Below are 23,662 nucleotides of genomic sequence, written 5' to 3'. Positions count from 1 at the left end.
CACAGTGTCAGGGATGTTCACAATTAACCAAAATGGAGGTGTCCTAAGGACCCTATACCTGTCCGTATTGTTCGTAGGCAAATGGGAACTGTACTAAGAACACAATCATGTCCGGGTTGTCCGCATATATGTAAAGTGGGGGTGTTCTAAGGACACTTTACCTGTCCGTACTACCTAAAGAACATCTACGCACATGCGCACCACATCTGTAACTTTTCCGAACATCGCGCCTGTCCGTAACTGTTCACGTCACTTGTGTCGCACTTTTAATTAATTTCAGGACCCAAGCACTGTCCGTAGAACACCCGCACACATGAGCACAACCGTTCCTGTGCATTTGATGTCCTGCGGACACCATTTCCCTTCGCAGACATGTTCGCGACGCCATCATGTGACCACACCCACGCTGATTGTGTGTTCTGAATTGCGGGCACTGTCCGGGTCCACAAACATATTTTAAGTGCATTATCGGGCTATCCACAGTATTCTATAGTAAACATTCACCATAGCACATGTCCCAGACAATCACCCTGATTCTCTACATACTTTTTGGAACTTTTTGAGCCTTTTTGGGCTGTTCGATCTGTACACAGACGGTGCAGATGTCCGCGGAGCGCGCACACGCACCCCTATAAAAGGCCACACCCCAGAGCTCATCCTCATTATGCTTTTTGCTATTTGACAAAGCATTGTCTACTTTGGCTGGTATTTTGCTGCCAGTCTTCAGATTTTTCTGAAACCTGATGGCATCCATGGCTCCTCTACTGCCACCTGGTGCTATATCTGCCTCAGAACCACCCCCACACCCTCCGCCACCACCACCTCCCCAAGGGCCTGAAGATGGGAACAGGTGTGAGGATGCAGAGGAGGATGAAGAGGATGATGAGTATGAGGTAGTGGGAGTCCCTACTACCAGCACTCGCCGTGAGTCTTGGTTGTGGCGGTTATTTACCATTCATGGTAACGTACCCAAGGCACGTGCGAACAAAGTCACCTGCAACCAGTGCAAAATGGAGTTGAGTCGCGGGAGACTTGGTTCGTACAGCTTTGGTACGACTACTATGAAGTGACACCTAAGGTCGTTCCACGGTGGGGCCGTTCGCAAGGTTGTACCATGCAAGGAGCGTAGTAGGTTGAGTTCCTCTACTTCATCCTCTGTTTCTGCTCCTCTCACCAAAAGAGACACTCCTGTGGGAGAGCGCATCCCTCCAGCAGCCTCACAGGCCATTCACAATGCTGATGACCCTTACCTTTCGAGGGTCACAGTTTTGTGTATGTACTGCGACACAGTCCTCTGCAGGGGGGAGAGACTTTGGAGTGCTTTAGAGACTACGGTCTCGGAGCACAAAACACCTGCCCACTACCTCAGTAAGGCCCACCCTACATCTTCCTCTCTCCACCCACCCTTTCTTATCCCCATGGTTGGTGTCCCCCCTTTCGCTACTTTCCCCTCCTCTCCTAGTGTGTCGTGTATAAAAAAAACAAAAAAAAATATAAAACAACAAAAATCAAAAAAAAAGGCTCTTTTCAGAGCCGCATTTCACAGTCAAAAAATAGAAGTGGAAAATAATAAGCGGGCTCCTATGCATTTTTTTCAGAAGTCCGCGGACAGTTCACAAACATCAAAAATTTTGGAGTGCTGCTATATCAAAATTATTGCACTTTTCTCTGTGAGGAAGTGGTGGCTCTGAAAAGAGCCTTTTGGTGGTGTTTTTTTGTATTTTAAAAACTTGAAATAATCAACACCTACTGCAAAAAAGATGGCTGTAATTCCACAAAAGGACGCAATCCATTTTGAACATTTCTCGGAAAAATCTGATTACCAGCATAAGTAAGATGGACTCCATCTCTACGAAAAATGTATGTGCTACGAAACATAATATTTTCATTGTGAAAAGAGGACATGCCAACATCTCTTAGAAAGGCACAAACAGCCTTATTGACATTGAGCCTCGCTTCCTCCATTTGTGGACCAAATGAAGAAGAACACAGCCACATTTGTCTCTGCGGAATACGAGAAAATATTACTTGGGAATTTGGAAACATGTCCATGACCTTCCCAAGTCCTTCTTTCATCGCAAATTGCAAAGAAATTCCTGACACATGTCCCAAACTGTTCCCTCCACAATGAATTATAAATTTGTCTGGATGACGCTCTGGCTGTAAACTAGCACAGAGAGGTAGCAAGTCTAGCAACTTCATTCCACGCACTCCATGCAAGTGCACTTCCACATGAGGGAATCCAAGATCTGCAGCTACTCCACAGTGTTGTGCATGCACCTCCAACCAATGTATCCATGATCTCCCAAAATCCACACAATCTGTTTTCTGAAACACACAGCCATAGCTAACTGTTCTTCTCTCAGGAAAAATACTTTCTGACAAACTCTCTCTTTAAAGAACACACCCACTAAACTTTAGTAACCAATCAATTACTCTTTTCACTCTCATTTGCATGCCTCTCCACCCCAAAATCCCTGTATGTAATACGCGATGTCCGCGGGTTACCGCCATGTCCACGGACATATCGTAACTTGGACAGTCCTTCTACCATTTCCACTTCCCTTTCTGTGCATTCCCTCATTGCATACAGCTAACCAGTCACACAACCATCCACCAATCAGATCCACAACCTCTATATCTAACTCCATCATCAGAGTTCAGTACTTAAAATGTACTGATGATCATTCTGAGTACAAGTCTCATATCATTGGAAAGCACCTACTACAAAAACTGCTCTACAAGTCTCCAAGATTTCTACTTGCAGCTGCATGCATATCCACATGCATGAATACAAACTACAGGTATGCATATTTTCTGCACAGTACATGTACAACTCTTATAAATGCATATAAACAGAGTAACTGCCACTTAAACTGTATAACCTATAAAATGAATTTACTGTCATTTTTTCCCATCTGATATAACCAACTGTCACTTCCAAACCTGTCTGCTATCTATTTTCTTTTTACACACACACCTATCTAAAGAATTATAATATTAGAAGATGGGAGAAATAACAATATAACAGTGGAAAAACACTTAGTTGTGTATTATAAAATTATACACAGCCAGTAAAAGGTCATGCATCTTCATACACTCACACACATACACACTATAATTGAAAAGCTTCCAGCTGCACTAACTCCAATACCTGTAAATCACATCCTTCTGCTTTATTACCCACACCTTCACAAATGCATACATTCCATGCTTTTCTATACAGTTTCTGCCATTTACCTTATACAAATTGCAAAATAAATATATCATTATTTCTTCTTTCTCTAACATCCTATAACACAGCTTTAAAAAAAACCAAATGAGTTTCTAACACTTAATATTGTACTCATTTGCAAGGCATGTTGAACTAGCATATTGTAAATGAAATATGAAGGCTGAACATAGTCAAATGAAACTGCATGCATACACTATGTTCAGACATCAAACAAGAATACTACTACAAAAACATAAATATGAATCACTGCTATAAACACACAACATTACTAACTTCCTTCTTTTACAATTGCAGTGAAGACCGCTCTCCTAGAAAACAACAACATCTGAACTACAAACACCAACTACAAAGAAACCTGCTCATTCCACAAAAAAAGAGTAAGTACAATACTACCATACTTTCTCTGCCTAGCCTTTACATCTCTCCACAATCTTGCTCTCCCTTCTCTCTCCTCTTTCCTCTCTTTCTACACTCCCTCCCACTCCCTTCACTCTGCTGGCCATTTTCTTCTCACTGTTCCTCCTTCCCCTTATACCACACCCCATTTCTGCTCCTTTCATCTCCTAGCCCCCCCTGCACTGGAACTCCTTACCTCTCTCACTCCGCTCTATTTCTACCTTTTCCTCATTCTAAACTTTACTAAAATCTCTCCTTCTCCATTCCCCAACATGTTACCCTCCCACCTTCTTCATCCTCCCCCTTGCTTTATCTCCTTAATCATATCCCTATCCCCTTTCCTCTCCCCCCATTCTCACCTTTAACCCCATCTGTTTCCCTCCTCCTCCTCTTCCCCACCCGTCCTTCTCACTTCTACTGCACTACTCACCTTCTTCCCTTCACTTTAATTGGTCTACTTACTGTTTTCTAGTTCTAATTCTCAATTTTAAATTGTTTCCACTGTTACTGTTATAATTTAACTTGTTATATTTATCATCTTGTTATTAAAATATATTACTCAAACACACTGTGCGAGTGATTCATGTAATTTGTGCACCAAAAAAACGAACATTTGTGTACTATTCTAGCCACAAATCACCATTTATTAGACAGGGATAAGGACGCAGAATGGCACACAAATCTCTGTTTTTCAGAGCACAAATAGCATAACTCAGCCCCTAGAATATTTGTATTACAAAACGCAGAATAGTTTTAATTTTATTCCATTTGATTTACTATTAGTGCTTATCCTCACCACTAGCTCACTTTTTACTATCATCTAACTGCAGTATAGCAACACACAAATAGAAGAGTAGCCTTCTCAACTAATTGTAGCTGCCCAATGCACAATAACACACCACCAGATACATCTTTACAATCATGCTCAAACACTCATGCATACAGCACACATACATTGCACAACAGCCCAACCCATGCCTTCTATTTTTTTGTTTCAACAGATCCCACGGAATGCCTACCAGAAAGCAAGTCTGTAGAAAGCAACACAGGCATAGAGCAAATGAAAATAAAAATGTCCAAAATAAGCGTCCATCTCTAGCAGAGTTTGTACAAAAAGTTCCAACAAAACAACTAATACAGTTATTTAGCAAAACAAAACAATCTTCCAGTACAGAAACTTTGCCTCCTCTATCAAAATGTAAAAGAAAACAGAAAATGATTAACAGAAATACAGGTACCACTACTGCTAAAACTGCTCCTATAAATCTTGATATAGCAGGAAGTAACCATACCAAAAAAGGTATATTAACAAAAATGTTTTGCCACAGGGTCCTTCAGCATCTTATCAAATCAGGAGACAAATCAGGCACAACCCTTAAAAATTACTGTAAAAAATTAATCTCAGAAGCTTTGATAGACAGTGCAATCCTTCTCAAAAGAAAGTTATTTATTTTATTGTTAAACAGAATGAAAACACTAACAAAACTAACTACTAAATTACAAAAAAGCTTCTCAATAAACAGAATGTCAACAAAAATAACTTCTTAAATATCTGTGGAGTTGAATGGAGTTACACCACAAGCACAGAACCATATTTCAATGAAGAAGCATATAAACAAAATCAAACAAATACAATTGCCATCCATAGCATTGGATGAGGTTATGAAAAACTTAATAATACCATAATGGAACAAGAAATACTGCTTACAAAAATATCTCCAAAGAAGTCAGAATCAATTCTCCATTTGACTGAACCAGAACATCCAGTATACAAATGGGCATGCACGTCAATGTGTAACATTGCCAAAAAAGCTTTCAAATCGTTGCGCCAGTTCCTCAATCAATATGTGAAAGGCAAAGGCATAATCAAAATAAAACTGCTGTAAAATATGGATACTTGTCCAGTGCGCAAATACACAGGACTGCAAGGACATTCATTGGCCTGCATTTCAGGACTTATTTGAAAAAGCAGCTTCCATCTTATCAAAATGATATCAACACATCATTCAACTATAAGAAATCTAGTATAAAAACTGCACTATGCTAAAAGTCCTGCTTTAGCACTAGCCAATTTAAATAACAATCTTCTACATGGTACAGCCTAAGACCTACTCGAAGAAATCAACCATATCCAGAGTAAATATTTTGGAAGTGAAAACCACTTACAAAATGCAATAGCTTTACAGCAGACTAGCAACAATTCTACACGTGGCAACCTTCTACTACACACATACAAAAAAGAAATACTAAAATTCAAAAGTACATCCACTGAAATACCAAACCATGTGTGTGTGTGTTGCCGCAGAACTTTTTATAAAAATAACACAACAACTATAGACATAACATACAAAATAGAAGACAATGAAGATTCCAAATGGTTTGAATTAGCTCTCTACCTTATAGCAGAAAACAAATACGAAATAACTGACCCCTTAACAGTTTGCAGTTACTGCACTACAAAAATTGACAACAATCAAACTGCTTCACGTGCTATCAAAAATAATTTGGCATTATTCCCTCTACCAAAACCCCTGCAACAACTCAATTTATATGAGAGCATCATAATTCAAACAGCACACCCATTCTAAGCAATAATACGCCTTCAACCAAAAACAGCAAAATTACCTCCCTCTGAATTGGTGAAAGGCATTCGTGGCAAAGTAGTATATTTACCATTAGATCTAAAAGAAAATGTGCACACTCTGGGAGTGCAATGTCCAATAGAACAAATTTTAATTTTCATAGTAAATGGTGTACCTACAAAAGACAAAAAAAATTGTCAACAACTGGTAGATTCACATAAAGTTAGACAAGCCTTGCAATATCTAAAAGACAATTATGAATACTACAAAGAAATGAATATTGAAGAAAACATAAGAGAAACAACTGAAATAATACAAGAGTCACCGGAAACTGGTCAATTTGAACTTCTAGATCCTGGAACAATATCCAATATTTTAGACCATTATACAATTCATCCATTAAACTCTAAAGACACCATAGATGATGCACTAGATATGTACCAAATGTGACAAACAAAAGCATATGGGAAAAAAGTACAGAAGCACATGCTTTTCCTTTACTCTTTCCTACTGGCAAAGAAGGAAGGTACGATGAGAGACCCGCTCAGATAACAGCATCAGAATACCGCTAATTATGAATGTATTCTGAAGATCCCAGATTTAGACAAAATGTGGAATACATATTCCACCTACTCTTTGAAAGTGAACTATCAACTTCATGTTACGGAGTTACACACACATTAAAACCAGGAACCTACTTTCAAAATATGTCAGCTACGCAATTACTACAAAAAGTGCAAGAAAAAGATGAAGTTTTACAATCAAGCATTACAAATCTGTTAGCAAACATGCGTGGTACGAAAGAGTACTGGTTCCAACATCATGGAGATGTACGTTGCATGATAAGAAACCTTGGCCCACCCACTTGGTTTGTGTTTGTTACATTAAGTTGTGCAAAATATGCATGGGAAGATCTACATGATTTCCTATGCATATCAAACAAAAACAAAACAAACATAGATATACTAACACCTGGAGAACTTTGCTCTCTACATCCTGTTAATGTTTGAAGATATTTCCATCAATGCTTCATTGCATTGCTACACTTTATTTGTAATAAAATTATTCCTCCCCTCGAGAAGAGCAACTCTTCCTTTGGAGAGAAGAATACCAAGCCAGAGGAGCACCGCATATCCACATGCTTTTATGGATTAAAGATGCTCCTAAATTTGGTCAAGACAGTGATGCTACTGTGTTACAGTTTATCAAAAAATATGTCACTTGTGAAATTCCATCAGAAGCAACAAATAGCGATCTTCATGCAAATATTGTCGTCGCAAATATCAAAACAAAGGGAAATATTACACCAAATGCCGTTTTGGTTTCCTTAAACCGGTTACAGAAACAGGTGAAGTGAACAACTTCTTATCTTCAGTTAGACATAGGGCCTCATTAGGACCCAGGCGGAGTGGGTTTCCGCCAGCGCTAATCGCGGCGGACCCGTCCGCCGTACTACGAGTTCCCTTAGCGCCATGGAGGTTTTCTCCGCCTGGTTTTACCAGGCGGAGAAAACCATGGCGCTACGGGACCTCGTTGTTAATTACGCCACCGTATTTTACGGTGGCGTAATTAACTCCTTCCCCACTCCCATTATACCCTATGGGGCAAGAATGGGAATGGGGAAGGGCAGAATGGGGATTGGGGATTTACCGCTCCGCCGAGGTCGGAATGGGGCGGTAAATCCGCCAACCCCCATGGCGCTATCGACGGCTTTCCGCCGTGCTTCGCGGTGCATTTAGCACCGCGAAATCCGCCTGGGTCCTAATGAGGCCCATAGTGTTAAAGGTAAATCACCTAAAAATACATATTACATAAAAAGAACAGAACGAAGCAAAATATATCAAAGATTACAATGCAATCATTGCCCTATTGTGGAATGCAAACAAAGATGTGCAGTACATAACAGACAATTCCACTACAGTTGCACGATATGTTAAAGCTGTTAGGAAAGATTTCATAATTGTAGGGAATTTTCCTTCCATGTGGCAACCCCTAAACTTTTTGCTATTGTTTTTAACCTTGTTCTTGACTTTGCCAGAGAAGTACAGCCTTCTGCCGCACTTCTCTGGGCTTTCGCTCCTTTCTTACGGGGACCGGGGAACGTGGTTTCCCGTAGTTTCTTTTATCGTGTCGCAGCTTTACTGCAACACGACACAAGAGGGCACTGTAAGCTAAGTTACAGCTCTCTTGGGTCTCTAGCCTTCTACAGGCCCTAGATACTCTTTTAGGATGGTATTTGATCGGTGCAAGTCATTCAGGGACTGGAATGGTGGCAGCGATCGTTTTGTTTATTTTGAGCTACTTTTGGCGTTCTGAGCACGTTTTTGCACTGAACCCAAAATGGTGGCCTGGCTCCCAAAATGGTCAGGCCGCGAGGCTCCTTTGTCCTGTCCACTGTCCGTCTTGCTCCCGTCACCTTCCCCAGGTCCGGCGACCCGGGGCCTTCCTTATTTGGGCATGTACTTTCCCGCGAAACGTGGTTGCTTTCGCGGGCTTCTACATGTCGTTTGTGTGCCTCCAGGGTGTGGGCTGGGATGTCTGGTCCCAATACACATCCTGGGTGCCAGAGAGTCTAGAGTGGTGTGAATGCCTGGGACCACCGTGGTCCGTGATTGGTCCACGTATGGTATGTGTGTTGATGAGCGGATCTCCCATTGGCTCCCCTCCGTTTTGGCGCGAAGGGAACCGTGGATAAGAGGGAGCTGGAAACACCACTACCATGTCGATCTCCTGAGTTCTCACGAACGAAGGAATACAGGAGCCAAGTATCCTGCAACTACGAGGCTGGACCGAGGAATCGCTGGTGACCCGCTGAAGGAATCCTCCTTTGCACTGCTGTCGTCCGGAGAGCCCCTGTCCTCCTTTGATCGAACCAGAAGGCCTGTACTGGTGCTTCGACCTTTGGAATAGCAGGAACAGCTATTCCCGGCGACTTCATCATCTCCTGCCAAGTAAGCCTTCGGAAGTGTCTCTGGGCCATCCAGTTGACTGACCAGCTTACAAGGGAGTCCTGCTCTGTAACTGCCGCCAGGTTGTGTTGTATTTCGAGTCCTTGTCACTCTCCCACGCTTCGTACGCTTGGCGTCCCCAGGTCTGAAGGGAGGAGTGTACATTTGGCTTGAATACACACGGCCGCTCCGTTGTCCTGCTGCGGCAACAAACTGTGCTGGTTTCGTCGATTGGGACGTCTTTTTGCTCTGCACGACTACAAAGCGTTCCCTGCTCTTCTGAACCTGCCAGCTGCTGAAACTATCGTGGAGAAGCCTGGGTCTGCTTGCTTCGGGGACCGGTGAGTAGTATATCTAGGATCTGGTCGCCCTCCTGCAGTATCCCATTGCTTTTCCCTGCTGTGTAAAAACAGCACCCTTTTGCCGCGCTCGCGCTCTGCTTCTGCCCGCTGTGGAGGCTGCGCTTGAGTTGCGGAACCTGTTCTTCTTCTGCTGTGCACTAACGTGAACCGCCTGACTTCCTCCGAAGAGCTTCCCCTTGTGCCCGTCGGCACCGGCGTGGCAGGTACTTTGAGCACAAGGCTCCACTCTTCGCAGGGCTCGGACTTCCATCTAGTTAGGTGCCTATGAAGGCGAACTGAGTCGAAAGCATTATCGCACTGCCTGTTTTCCTTCCCTGGCAGGTGGACTACATATTTCATGCTTTAAACGCTTGCGACTGTGTATTTGTATATATATTGTGTTGATATGGTATGTGTTGGTTTAATATTGTGATATTGTGATTTTCTCGCTACGGTCATTATTTTAAAGGCCTTAAAATAAATGTGTATCTATTTTTGATATAACAACTGTTTGGAGTAGTTTGTTAGCGCTCTTGCTTTGTGTGCTCATTGCGGGCTTTCAGTCACCCTCACCCCTCTTGAGACCTAGTCTTGACCGCCGCGATCGCTACCTTGATTGGTCTGGCTTGTCCAGAGGTTACCCTGTTCCAAGTAATTAGGTTGGCCTTCTGAACTTCTGCGCCACCAGGACAGAGTTCAGAAATCCGTCTTAACAAATTGGTGTACAGCGGTGGGATACGACTGAAGGTATCCAGTGTTGCGCTCGAACTAAGGCATTTCAGGTTATTCCAACCAGTACACGTAGTGAATTGTTATAGTATAACTTTAAAAAGGCCATAGTCCTATCAAACAGTATGGAAACAAGTATGTTGTTAACTTTAAATGCTTCCAAATCAGAAACGCTGAAAAAGATGTGTGCGGAGAGAGGGGTTTCCTCTCAAGGCACGAAATTGGAAATGATCCAAAGAATCGTGGCGTGGCAAGAAGCGCAGCTTGACGCTATTACTTCTGAGAACAGTGCGGAAGGTGGTGGGGCTGCTCTCACTGGTAGAACCGACGGTTCTGCCGCCGCACTGTTCCACCGCGACCACGAGGACAGGGAGGACGAGCTGTCTAATGTTTCCCCTGCCAGTGCTGATGGGGAGGCTATGCTTGAATTCAAGAAGCAAGAGCTGCGGTTTAGGCAGCAGGAGCTTGAATTCAGCATAGCCAAACTAAAAATCGAACAGGCAGAAAAACAAAAAGACAGGGATCACCAGTTGGAACTGGCCAAGCTTCAGGTTGCAAATGGATCCAAGGGTCCTGGACATGGGTCTGGGGCCTCCTCTCATCCACGGTTTCCAAAAGATCTGCTCAGTGTGTATGAAGAGAGGAATGACATTATGGACTGGCTGAATGCGTTTGAGTATGCATGCGAGGTCCAGGAAGTTGACAATGCTGATAAGATTGCGTGGTTGCTCAGTAGACTGCCCCATTCTGGCTGTAGTGCCATTATGGAAATGTCGAAGGCTGAGCGGGCTGATTTCGCAATGTTAAAGCAGACTCTCATTTTAAAGTTTGGGAAGACTCCGGCCCAATATTTAAAGCGTTTTCGAGAGTATAAGAAAAAGGAAGGTGGTACTTGGGTATCTTATGTCGCTGAATCTTTGAGAAACTTAACTGGCTGGGTTGAAGGTTATAAGGTTTCTACCTTCGAAGGCATGATAAATCTTGTCATGCTGGAACATATTTTTGCTTCTTCTTCCCCGGAGCTTAAGCAGCATTTGGCCGATTCGAAGGAGATAGATCCTAAGAAGCTGGCCATTGCAGCAGACTTATGGGTGTCACATCGAGTGTCCCAAAAGGACAAAACTCATCCTGGTAAGCAGGAGGAAGGGAAAAAGTCCAAAGATATGGAGGGTGGGGAATCTGCTATATCTCCTTCCCATAAGGGCCACAAAAAGAAAAACAAGGGTACGACACAAGAGAACTCACAGGGTAGTGGAGGTTCGCCTCCGAAACAGAACTCTGGTTACAATAAGCCTCCCTACGTAAACAGACCCACTGGGGCTTGTTTTTCTTGTGGAGCAACTGACCATGTGAAGGGGGATCCCCGGTGTAAGGTTAGACCTTTGGGGGTCCACTCCGCTAATCTGGCCTTCTCCTCCTACGAGGAAGAAGAGATTACAGGAGCATCCTTCTCCTCGGACTCGTTTCCCAGCGGAATAGAGGCCGAGGTAGTTTTAGTGTCCCTGGGTTCCTGGGAGCCTAAAGTCGCAGAGGCGTATGCTAGGATTCCGGATAATACCAAGCACTACTTTAAAGACAGTGTGCTGATCAATGGAGTGGATACTCCAGCTCTTAGGGATAGTGGGTGCCGTCGAACTGTAGTGGATTCTACCTTGGTAGACTCAGAGGAAGTTGCCAGAGCTACTCTGATGCCCACTAAGTTGGCTGACGGCCCCCTCCGTATGTTTCCCTTGATCCCTGTTAATCTAACTTTAAATGGTACAGCAGTCAGGATTCCAGTGAGCATTCAGAGAAACGTCCCGGGAAAGGTCTTGTTGGGTAATGATCTCAGAGCTTTAGGGCTCATAGGAGACACTGCCGAAAGACCCTACACACGGTCTCAAGCACGGGCAGCATTGGCCAAGTCCAATACGCCGCCCCAGCCAAAGGGGAAACGCAAGGCGAAAGGAGTCTACAAGTCAAAACGAGGGAAAGAGAATATTCCCCCGAGCTCGCCTACCACTGCGGTGGAAGAAGTTGGTCAATCGCCCGGGCCTGACGAGGAGGTGGCGATGCCTGAAGTATTCGACCCCAACGATCATCCTGAACTAAAAGACTTGTTAGTTGAAGGAGGTCCTTATAGGGACGAATTCAGTAAAGGCCAACGTGAGTGCCCATCTCTGGAAGGCCTAAGGAGACAGGCCTGCTCCCAGCTTGAGGGTGAACCTCCTGGGATGCATAGGATTTACCAGGAAGGTGGACTCCTGTATAGTGAGCCCACAGAGTCATCAGGAGGAGACCATAGGAGGTTGGTGGTTCCCCTTGCTGTTAGGCCCTTCCTCCTGCAGTTGGCGCATGTCGTTCCCCTTGCTGGTCACCTTGGTATGAGGAGGACCAAGCAAAGGTTATCCATGCACTTCTACTGGCCCAAGATGGGGGAGCAAGTAGAAAGTCACTGCAGGAGTTGTGCCGCCTGCCAGTTGTCTGGTAAGGTTGGCGCGACAATCCAAGCTCCGTTGGTACCGCTCCCAGTTGTGGGGGTACCATTTGAAAGGGTAGGGATCAACATGGTTGGTCCCCTTGACCCGCAAACATCCTCGGGCAATAGGTTCATCCTGGTGCTGGTCGACCATGCACCCAGGTATCCTGAGGCCATCCCATGGAAAACTGTAACTGCCAAGTCAGTTGCAGAAGCTTTACTCGGCATATTTACTAGGGTTGGCTTCCCTAAAGAAGTTGTGTCGGATCATGGCAGCAACTTTATGTCGAAGTATAGGCAGGCTATGTGGAAAGAATGTGGGGTCACCTACGGGTTCTCTTCTGCATACCACCCCCAGACCAATGGTCTGGGGGGGCGTTTCAACAGAACGTTAAAGAGCATGATTGGGGCTCTGGAGGAGCCTCAGAGAAGAAAATGGGATCTTCTTGTTTCAGGCTTACTGTTTGCCTACCGAGAGGTACCACAGGAGGGTGTTGGCTTCAGCCCCTTCGAACTTCTGTTCGGTCATCCCGTACGGGGACCCTTAGCCATCGTCAAAGAGGGATGGGAGATGCCCACTCCCCCTGTTACTACCAATGTAGTGGATTATGTGCTAGGGCTCAGAAAACGGATGGTACTTCTGGTGGGCTTGGCTAGTGATAAATTGAAGGCAGGGCAAGCGCTGGTGAAACATCGGTACGACCAGAAAGCTTCCCTCATCAACTTTACACTTAGTCAGCAAGTCCTGATCATGAATCTCATAAGGCCTCGAGCTTTACAGGACAAATGGTCAGGCCCTTACCCAGTGGTGGAGCCCCTGGGTGAGGTTAACTATTCAGTGGACCTTGGAAGGCCTGGACAGGCTCCAAAAGTGTTTCACGCGAATAGGCTGAAGGCTTTCGGCCCAAGCGTCGAAATCGCAGCACTGCTACTGGCTTCAGACGTTGAGGAAGAGGAGTCTGAACCTCTCCCCAACCTGTTCAAAAGCAGTCCTTCAGAAAGCTCTTTTGAGGGTGTCCGAGTGGCCCCTCACCAAAATGGACAAGGCTCAGTGGTTTACCTTGGACATGAAGTAGGTGGAGGGAGGATACAGCCTCTACCCAGTAAAGTACAAGCAGTACAAGACTGGCCTACCCCCACTACGCAAACCCAAGTGAGAGCCTTCTTAGGACTCACGGGGTATTACCGCAATTTTGTGGCAGACTATGGTACCATAGCTGCTCCTCTGACTGCCCTCACAACTCCGAAGAAACCCAAGAAGGTAACTTGGCCCGACGAGTGTGAGAAAGCCTTCAATGGCTTAAAAGACTCCTTGTGCCAGGCCCCTGTGCTCAGGGCCCCTGATTATCAAAGACCTTTTATCGTGCAGACGGATGCCTCTGACACTGGGATAGGAGCTGTACTATCACAAGTAGATGAGAAGGGTAAGGAACACCCTATCGGTTTTATTAGTCGCCAGCTTAAGGACAGAGAGCTCAGATGGTCCACGGTAGAGAAAGAATGTTTCTCTGTTGTGTGGGCCCTAAGGAAGCTGAGGCCCTACCTCTATGGGACCCACTTCACTGTGCAGACTGACCATAAGCCGTTAAAGTGGCTGAAGAACATGAAGGGGGAGAATCCAAAGTTGCTTAGGTGGTCCATAAGTCTTCAAGGCTTCGACTTCACTATTGAGCATAGACCAGGTGTCCAACATAGCAATGCTGATGGGTTGTCCAGAATGTTTAACCGACCTGAACAAGAAACTCATCCAGGGGTGGATTAGATCCCCCTGTCCATAGTCTGGGAGGGGCGAGTGTTAGGAAAGATTTCATAATTGTAGGGAATTTTCCTTCCATGTGGCAACCCCTAAACTTTTTGCTATTGTTTTTAACCTTGTTCTTGACTTTGCCAGAGAAGTACAGCCTTCTGCCGCACTTCTCTGGGCTTTCGCTCCTTTCTTACGGGGAAACTGACATGCCCTTAAGACAGTCAGTACCGGGGAACGTGGTTTCCCGTAGTTTCTTTTATCGTGTAGCAGCTTTAGTGCAACACGACACAAGAGAGCACTGTAAGCTAAGTTACAGCTCTCTTGGGTCTCTAGCCTTCTACAGGCCCTAGATACTCTTTTAGGATGGTATTTGATCGGTGCAAGTCATTCAGGGACTGGAATGGTGGCAGCGATCGTTTTGTTTATTTTGAGCTACTTTTGGCGTTCTGAGCACGTTTTTGCACTGAACCCAAAATGGTGGCCTGGCTCCCAAAATGGCCAGGCCGCGAGGCTCCTTTGTCCTGTCCACTGTCCGTCTTGCTCCCGTCACCTTCCCCAGGTCCGGCGACCCGGGGCCTTCCTTATTTGGGCATGTACTTTCCCGCGAAACGTGGTTGCTTTCGCGGGCTTCTACATGTCGTTTGTGTGCCTCCAGGGTGTGGGCTGGGATGTCTGGTCCCAATACACATCCTGGGTGCCAGAGAGTCTAGAGTGGTGTGAATGCCTGGGACCACCGTGGTCCGTGATTGGTCCACGTATGGTATGTGTGTTGATGAGCGGATCTCCCATTGGCTCCCCTCCGTTTTGGCGCGAAGGGAACCGTGGATAAGAGGGAGCTGGAAACACCACTACCATGTCGATCTCCTGAGTTCTCACGAACGAAGGAATACAGGAGCCAAGTATCCTGCAACTACGAGGCTGGACCGAGGAATCGCTGGTGACCCGCTGAAGGAATCCTCCTTTGCACTGCTGTCGTCCGGAGAGCCCCTGTCCTCCTTTGATCGAACCAGAAGGCCTGTACTGGTGCTTCGACCTTTGGAATAGCAGGAACAGCTATTCCCGGCGACTTCATCATCTCCTGCCAAGTAAGCCTTCGGAAGTGTCTCTGGGCCATCCAGTTGACTGACCAGCTTACAAGGGAGTCCTGCTCTGTAACTGCCGCCAGGTTGTGTTGTATTTCGAGTCCTTGTCACTCTCCCACGCTTCGTACGCTTGGCGTCCCCAGGTCTGAAGGGAGGAGTGTACATTTGGCTTGAATACACACGGCCGCTCCGTTGTCCTGCTGCGGCAACAAACTGTGCTGGTTTCGTCGATTGGGACGTCTTTTTGCTCTGCACGACTACAAAGCGTTCCCTGCTCTTCTGCACCTGCCAGCTGCTGAAACTATCGTGGAGAAGCCTGGGTCTGCTTGCTTCGGGGACCGGTGAGTAGTATATCTAGGATCTGGTCGCCCTCCTGCAGTATCCCATTGCTTTTCCCTGCTGTGTAAAAACAGCACCCTTTTGCCGCGCTCGCGCTCTGCTTCTGCCCGCTGTGGAGGCTGCGCTTGAGTTGCGGAACCTGTTCTTCTTCTGCTGTGCACTAACGTGAACCGCCTGACTTCCTCCGAAGAGCTTCCCCTTGTGCCCGTCGGCACCGGCGTGGCAGGTACTTTGAGCACAAGGCTCCACTCTTCGCAGGGCTCGGACTTCCATCTAGTTAGGTGCCTATGAAGGCGAACTGAGTCGAAAGCATTATCGCACTGCCTGTTTTCCTTCCCTGGCAGGTGGACTACATATTTCGTGCTTTAAACGCTTGCGACTGTGTATTTGTATATATATTGTGTTGATATGGTATGTGTTGGTTTAATATTGTGATATTGTGATTTTCTCGCTACGGTCATTATTTTAAAGGCCTTAAAATAAATGTGTATCTATTTTTGATATAACAACTGTTTGGAGTAGTTTGTTAGCGCTCTTGCTTTGTGTGCTCATTGCGGGCTTTCAGTCACCCTCACCCCTCTTGAGACCTAGTCTTGACCGCCGCGATCGCTACCTTGATTGGTCTGGCTTGTCCAGAGGTTACCCTGTTCCAAGTAATTAGGTTGGCCTTCTGAACTTCTGCGCCACCAGGACAGAGTTCAGAAATCCGTCTTAACAAAAGCCTACTTAACAAAGCAGAAAAAACAGAGCTTCAAGACCTCTGGAATGACCTGTCATCAGACAAAACACTGTCTAAGAAATTGTACAGCTTGTGCATAAAAATGCTCTCCCATAGAGAATGTGGCTGCTATGAAGCTGCATACTCTTTAACTGGTACTGCTTTGTATGGAAAATCTGAAAATATAGTATGGCTAAGTCTTGGTCCTGCTAAATCTAGAAAAAGAGTTCTCAAATCATACGTCGACATAGAAAGAAAAGCCAAAAATGATCTGAACAGCCAAGACATTTAAAAAAACAATTTAATAGACACATACTACCCAAACAGAAGTACCACTTTGGAAACCATGTCTCTATACCACATAGCCCAAAACTTCACATACAAAAATAATATGAAACCAGATGAAAAAAAAGTATATACAGAGTGACAAACTGTGAAGGCAGCTTAGTAAAACTTACCAAACCAAGTTTAATTAATCATATCAAATTGTCATTAAAAACTCCTTAACATAAAGAACTATATTACATGTCCCTGCTACAACTCTTTAAACCATGGAGAAAAGAAGAAGAGTTACTTGATAACTATGACTCCTATGAAGACACTTTCAAAGCAAATGAAAGCACTGTCACTGATGTAAACTTTACACAGTACAAAACAATGTTGCACAATGCACAGACCTACGAAGAAGAACTCCAGGCTCAACTAGATAAGGACACTCCTGACAGTAGTCAACCTTCTGTAATAGGAAGCCAAGAACCACTGGGACAGCCACTAATAGCAAATGAGGCAGAATTAGCTATGACAGAAGTACAAAATGCCATGTGTCAGTATGAAGATACAGAAGGCTTAAGTACACTACAATCAAAACTAAACAATGAGCAGCGTAGCATTTTTCAAGAAGTAACACAAGAAATTGCACATGGTGTACAACATGAAAATAAAGAATGTACCTGCCAAAATTACAAACCTATACTATTATACGTCAGTGGTGAAGCTGGTTCAGGCAAAACATTCTTAATCAAAATCATCAGCAAGTTCCTTCAACAATTGACAAACAACAAACTGTCAGCTGTTGTAACTGCCCCCACAGGTTTAGCTGCCTACAACATAGGGGGTGTAACTTTACTTGGATTAGTACTCCTACCAGTAGAACACCAAAACAAATTAGAATGGTACAAACTTTCTACAGAAGCTGCAATGGAACCACAACTTAAACAAATGAAAATGCTACTAATAGATGAAGTGAGCATGGTCTCCAACCTAATGTTGGCTTTGATTCACCTCAGATTACAAGAAGTACTTAAAACAAACTATGAAGAGCTCTTTGAAGGAAAACAGATTATTGTTTTCAGAGATCTTCTTCAATTGACACCAGTGAGAGGTGAACCCATTTTTAAAACCTTAGGACATAAACTCTGCCGAAAAACTATTAGTAGCATAGGAAAAGTCAACCTTTGGCAACATTTCCAATACAGAGAATTAACAGAAAACATGCGACAGTCTACAGACCTCGCCTACGCCAACATTTTAAAATGTATTAGAGTTGGTGTACTATCTCAAGAAGCACAAGCAATATTAAAAACCCGGCACATCCATGCACTTTATGGGCATAACTAATGTGCTAATGATGTTATGGAACAATTAGCACACAATAATATCAATTGTATGGCCTTAATGCCAACTCTTGTAAGCTGCTCCAAATTCAATGAAACAATGTTGAAAAAAGAAATGCAACCAATAATTGAAATTTCAGCAACAGACAAACTGGATGTACATGGTATGACACACCCATGTGTGAGCAAGCCACAACATACCTTAGAAAATTCTGTCTCCAACACAGCTGGTTTGGAAAAAATATTAAAATTATCCTTAAACTGTAGAGTAATGCTTAAACCTAACCTTGACGTGGAACAAGGATTAGTTAATGGAGCACTGGGTACAATTGTTGGCTTTCAAACATACCCACGTGACAATAATATTCAGTTTCTCAATATTCTCTTTGACAAACTTTCAGAAATAAAAAGAATAGGCTGTTCATCAGCTCGATTCCTTCTCTTCAAAGACATGTATGTATCCAGAGAACAATTTTCTCTAACTCTAGCATACGCAGTCACCATTCATAAATCACAAGGTCTTACCCTAGACAAAGCATTGATAGATATTTGTAACACAGTCTTTAAAGAAGGCATGAGCTACGTAGCACTATCACGCTTAGGTACACTTGACTATTTCTAATCAACTTTGATGCAAATAAAGTAAACGCTGATATTCCTTGCATTTTAGAATAAAATAGACTACGTTCTCTACACCCCCATCTAAAAACATATCCTGTTTCACAAAAAAGAAAATGTTGTAAAAGAAAAATAATTCAAACAGAAATGCAACAGGATATCACTTTAAATCCTCCAAACAGACAAAAAGAAACAAATACTTCATCAATGACCAGAACCAAAGAAGAACCTATTACTCAAAGTAACTTAGGTACTTCTTCAAAGAAGCAACAACCACTCCAAAAAAAATGACTTGGACACAGACCTATCTTGTCCACTCAAATTTTCAAATATAACTGGTGTAAGTTGCTACGCAAATGTAGCAATGCATATTCTATTTCAATTACCACCAATTGTTGAGAACATTTACTCACACAGTACAGACCAATTGTGTTTGCAAATGTTAGTACTTCATAGAAACGCAGCAAATAATCCTGACAACACGTATAGTGCTCATGGAATAAGACAAGAATTAGACTACTGTGCTGGAATGGTGAACGTCACTATAAACTCACAAGAAGATCCACAAGAATTTCTAATGTACTTACTACAGGTACTGGAAAACAAAAGCATACCTATAAATTAAATCTTCCAGATTTCATACATGTGGAAACATACATGCACTCTCTGCAACAATGTGACACAGGAACAAATCCCTATTGAACACATTGTGTATATATCCATACCGAATTGTGAATCCGTTCCATTTCAGCAACTTGTACAAAATGCAAACAATGGTAGATTATGTACTACCTGCAATTCAGATAATCGCTCCACCATATTAATACAAACACATAGTAAATACATAATACTAATGTGTCTACGTTACAATGCAGATGGTACCAAAAACAACTGCAAACTGACTGGATTCACATATGGTCAAGTATCACTTGGTAAGAAAACCTTCACAACAATAGGTATAATCTACCACGCAGGAGCCACAACCAATGCAGGTCACTACACTGAATATATTACAAAGAAATGTGGTTGGTTCGAATGTAATGACAGTACCATTACTCTAAAGCAAAGATTACCAGCAAATCTTACAAACGCTTATTTAATATTCTTAAAACCAAAATGTAATAACTAATCTGCATTAAACATTAACAAAACTTCAATGAAATAACTATAAACTGTTTCAATACACCAAAAGGTATCTAACTGCCCAAACATTCTACAACAACCATACAGATAAACGAATACCACTAAATTATAACAAAAAATAAACAGTTAGAATACGCCAACAGGTATCTAACTGCCCCAATATTTTGCAACCACCAAACAAATAAATCAATACAACTAAATTATAACAAAACATAGACAGTTAGAATACGCCAACAGGTATCTAACTGCTCCAAAAATGTGCGCCAAACCAACAGATTAGTCAAAAACAAGTGAACAGTAAAAACAAACAAACAAACAAATAGACTGTAGCATAACAAAAAAGGGTTTTTTATCTACCACACAGGAGGCACAACCGATGCATGTCACTACACTGCATAAATTAAAAAGAAATGTGGATGGTTTGAATGTAATAATAGTACAATTATTCTAAATCAGAGATTACCAGCAAATCTTACAAACACTTCTTTAATCTTCTTTAAACCAAAATGTTATAACTAATCTGTACTTAAACATTAACAAAATGTCAATTAAAAAGCTATAAACTGTTGGAATACGTCAACAGATATCTAACTGCCCCAAGATTCTAGAACAACCAAACAGATAAATAAATACCACTAAATTATAACAAGAAACAAAAAGTTAGAATACGCCAACAGGTATCTAACTGCCCCAAGATTTTCAACAACCTAACAGATAAAACAATGCCACTAAATTATAACAAAAAATAAACAGTTACAATACGCCAACAGGTATCTAACTGCTCCAAAAATATGTAACAAACCAACAGATAGAACATTAGCCAGAAACAACAAGTGAACTCTGAAAACAAACAAACAAATAGGCTGTAGCATAACAAAACAAGGTTTTTTTAATCCGACATGGACTTTTTTTTCCCACAGTCCCAATGATTAGAAAAACAAACACAGAAACTGAGCAAATAGCACACTACACTGGTTTGTAATCTACTAAGTATGATGGTCAAAATGAATAAACAATGTCTATTATTCAATGCTATAACCCTTACAAACTACAAATACTAACATGATCTTTTCTTTTATCACAGAAATTGACAAAGCATATATGTACTGCAGTCACCAAACCAAACAGTAAGTATATTACAATAAGTACATCTCATAAATACAACTCCATAACACAACAACTGAAACAAACAGTGCATATAACTTCAGTCTTGAATGCATGACCCATGCACCCAAGACTCTAGAACCTGGCCACAACCACCTCAGCATATTACACCCATGAAAGCGTATAACTTCAGTACTTATAACTTTGGTCTTGCGTAGACCCTGGCCACAACCACCACATCCACCCAAGACTCTAGGCCCTGACCACAACCACCACATGCACCCAATACTCTAGGCCTTCCCACAACCACCCCAGCATATCACACCAATAGATCACACCCATGTTTGATTCTATGGGTGTGATCAATGGGTGTGATATGCTGCTGTGGTTGTGGCCAGGGCCTAGAGTCTTGGGTGCATGGCCGAAGACCTACGCCTTCTGCAACCACCCCAGCATATCACACCCATAGATCACACCCATAGAATCAAACATTTTAACCATACCATATAGCCTTTTTAATGTCTGCGGACACCATCCGTGTTCTTAGAACAGTTTCAACTTGCCTACGAACAGTACGGACGGGTACAGTGTCCTTAGGACACCTCCAAATTTGTTTTTTTTACGGATAACCCTTGCACCTTGGGTGTTCGTAGAACAGTATCACCTTGCCTGCAAACAGTACGGACAGGCTTAGTGTCCTTAGGACATCCCCATATGGGTCGATTATGGACATCGAGGACAGCGCGCCTGTCCACGGACACAACAAACACAACAGCGGTGCCTACCACCTAAACAGATACAATATTTGAACCTTCTCTTACCCCCCTACCATCCCCAAACAGTCTTACAGACCAACACACTTGCCAAAATTGTATTTCCCCACCATTTGTCACTGCGCTGTCGGCGAACGTCCGCAGATACAAGATGGTAGGCGCTTCCAAAAATCTGACGCACGCCACGCTCTCCACCATCCAATCAGCGAACACACCGCATGTCCGCGGACATGACATAAGTCGATTAGCCAATCAGGACACCGTCCACGGAGCGAACAGGGAAGTGTGTCCGTGGACCGAACATAGATATCACAAATTTTCATTTACCTACTTTTTGGTCATTTTTTAAAAACTACTGGATGGATTTTCATCAAATTTACAAAAGCACACTTTCGGGACCAAGCCGCTGCTCCTGCTGCTAATTTGGTGAAATCCGTCCAGCGGTTTGGGCTGTAGGCGTGAGTAAAGTTTTTTCCCCATTCAATCTATCCCCAATCAATCTATGGTAAAAAAGACATTTTGGGACCCTCCCTATAACGTTGCCCCCCCTACACCAAACCTCACCAAACTTTGCAAAAAAATTCAGAGTGCACCATATATGTTTTTTGCAAAGGTGAGGATTCGTCCAGGGAAATCGAAGTTATAAGCCGCCCAAAAAGTGCTCTTCCTATGGAAACAGCAACTTAACCATAACTACACGCCCACTATTGTGGCCGTGTAATATAGACATATGCACATCATACAAACACATATATCTCAATCAGTACATCTTAATCACTATGTTTACAAACTAGTGTAAACACAGAACTCTTAATTTAACATGTGTCTACATTAATGTATTCAAATGGGATTGCATGAAGTCAAGCCGATTCCAAAAGTCATTTCTACGTTCATTATGTTGATTTAACTATTTGTCAATTTATGTTTTGGCTGACATGGCCTAATGAATCCTTGCCCAGCCTTTCTCAGGTCAAAGTTATACTTCACCGAGGTACATGAGTATCATGGGCGACTCTTCAATGTAGAATATACAATTGTTATACATTGGAACCATCCAACCTCCAAAATCAGTTTTATTTGAAAAATGGTTTACTCTCCTCAACACCCCTGCCACATAGGTGGTCACAGGGTCCAGCTAGTTTTCTAGTTGGTGTGATAGTCATTCCTAGGCGTGTTTCCGGAAGGGCAAGAGAATGGGGGTCCCATGGGCGTACATCTCCACAAGTGCCACACACCACAAACAGAAACTCTAATTTACAAATTGCTCTACCTACTGTTGCTTATAAAGAATCATGCATGTAGGCAGTGTGTCCCTGTGGTTTTCTTTGGTACCCTAGTCTGTAAATATTGCAGAAATAGTTCCATCCATGAACTGTGGTTGCATCCTGTTATTCATAAACATTGGTTCACCTTTGGGAATACACCGACCACAACCGTGTAACAGAAATTAACGCAGGTAAACACACATTGTAATGTATTGTAATCTTTATTAAATTGGATAATTTCATTAACACCAAATACATACAACACCAAATACATACATGTTAATAAATAGCAACATTGAAACCTCCCTGGAGAGATAACACCAACAAATAATCATTAAAACAACTTCAGAAAATTAAAAGGCACGCAAAGATGTAAATTCCAAGCAATGGTGTATTAATACTACCCTGAGAGAGAGTATAATTCACATTAATTTAAACCAGTGAGACAGGGCTTCTTTTACCTACTCGAACAAACTAAAGATAACATTTGTAGTAATTAAATTCCTTATTAAAAAAAGGTGCTTCTCTATAAAATCTTATATTACATTTTGCGAAATAGGGCTTTAACCAC

The sequence above is a fragment of the Ambystoma mexicanum genome, chromosome 9 (genome assembly GCF_040938575.1).
Source record: "Ambystoma mexicanum isolate Mex_15411 chromosome 9, UKY_AmexF1_1, whole genome shotgun sequence".
NCBI classification, from domain to species: Eukaryota; Metazoa; Chordata; class Amphibia; order Caudata; family Ambystomatidae; genus Ambystoma; species Ambystoma mexicanum.
The sequence above is the reverse complement of the archived record's forward strand: the minus strand, read 5'-3'. Positions refer to the sequence as shown.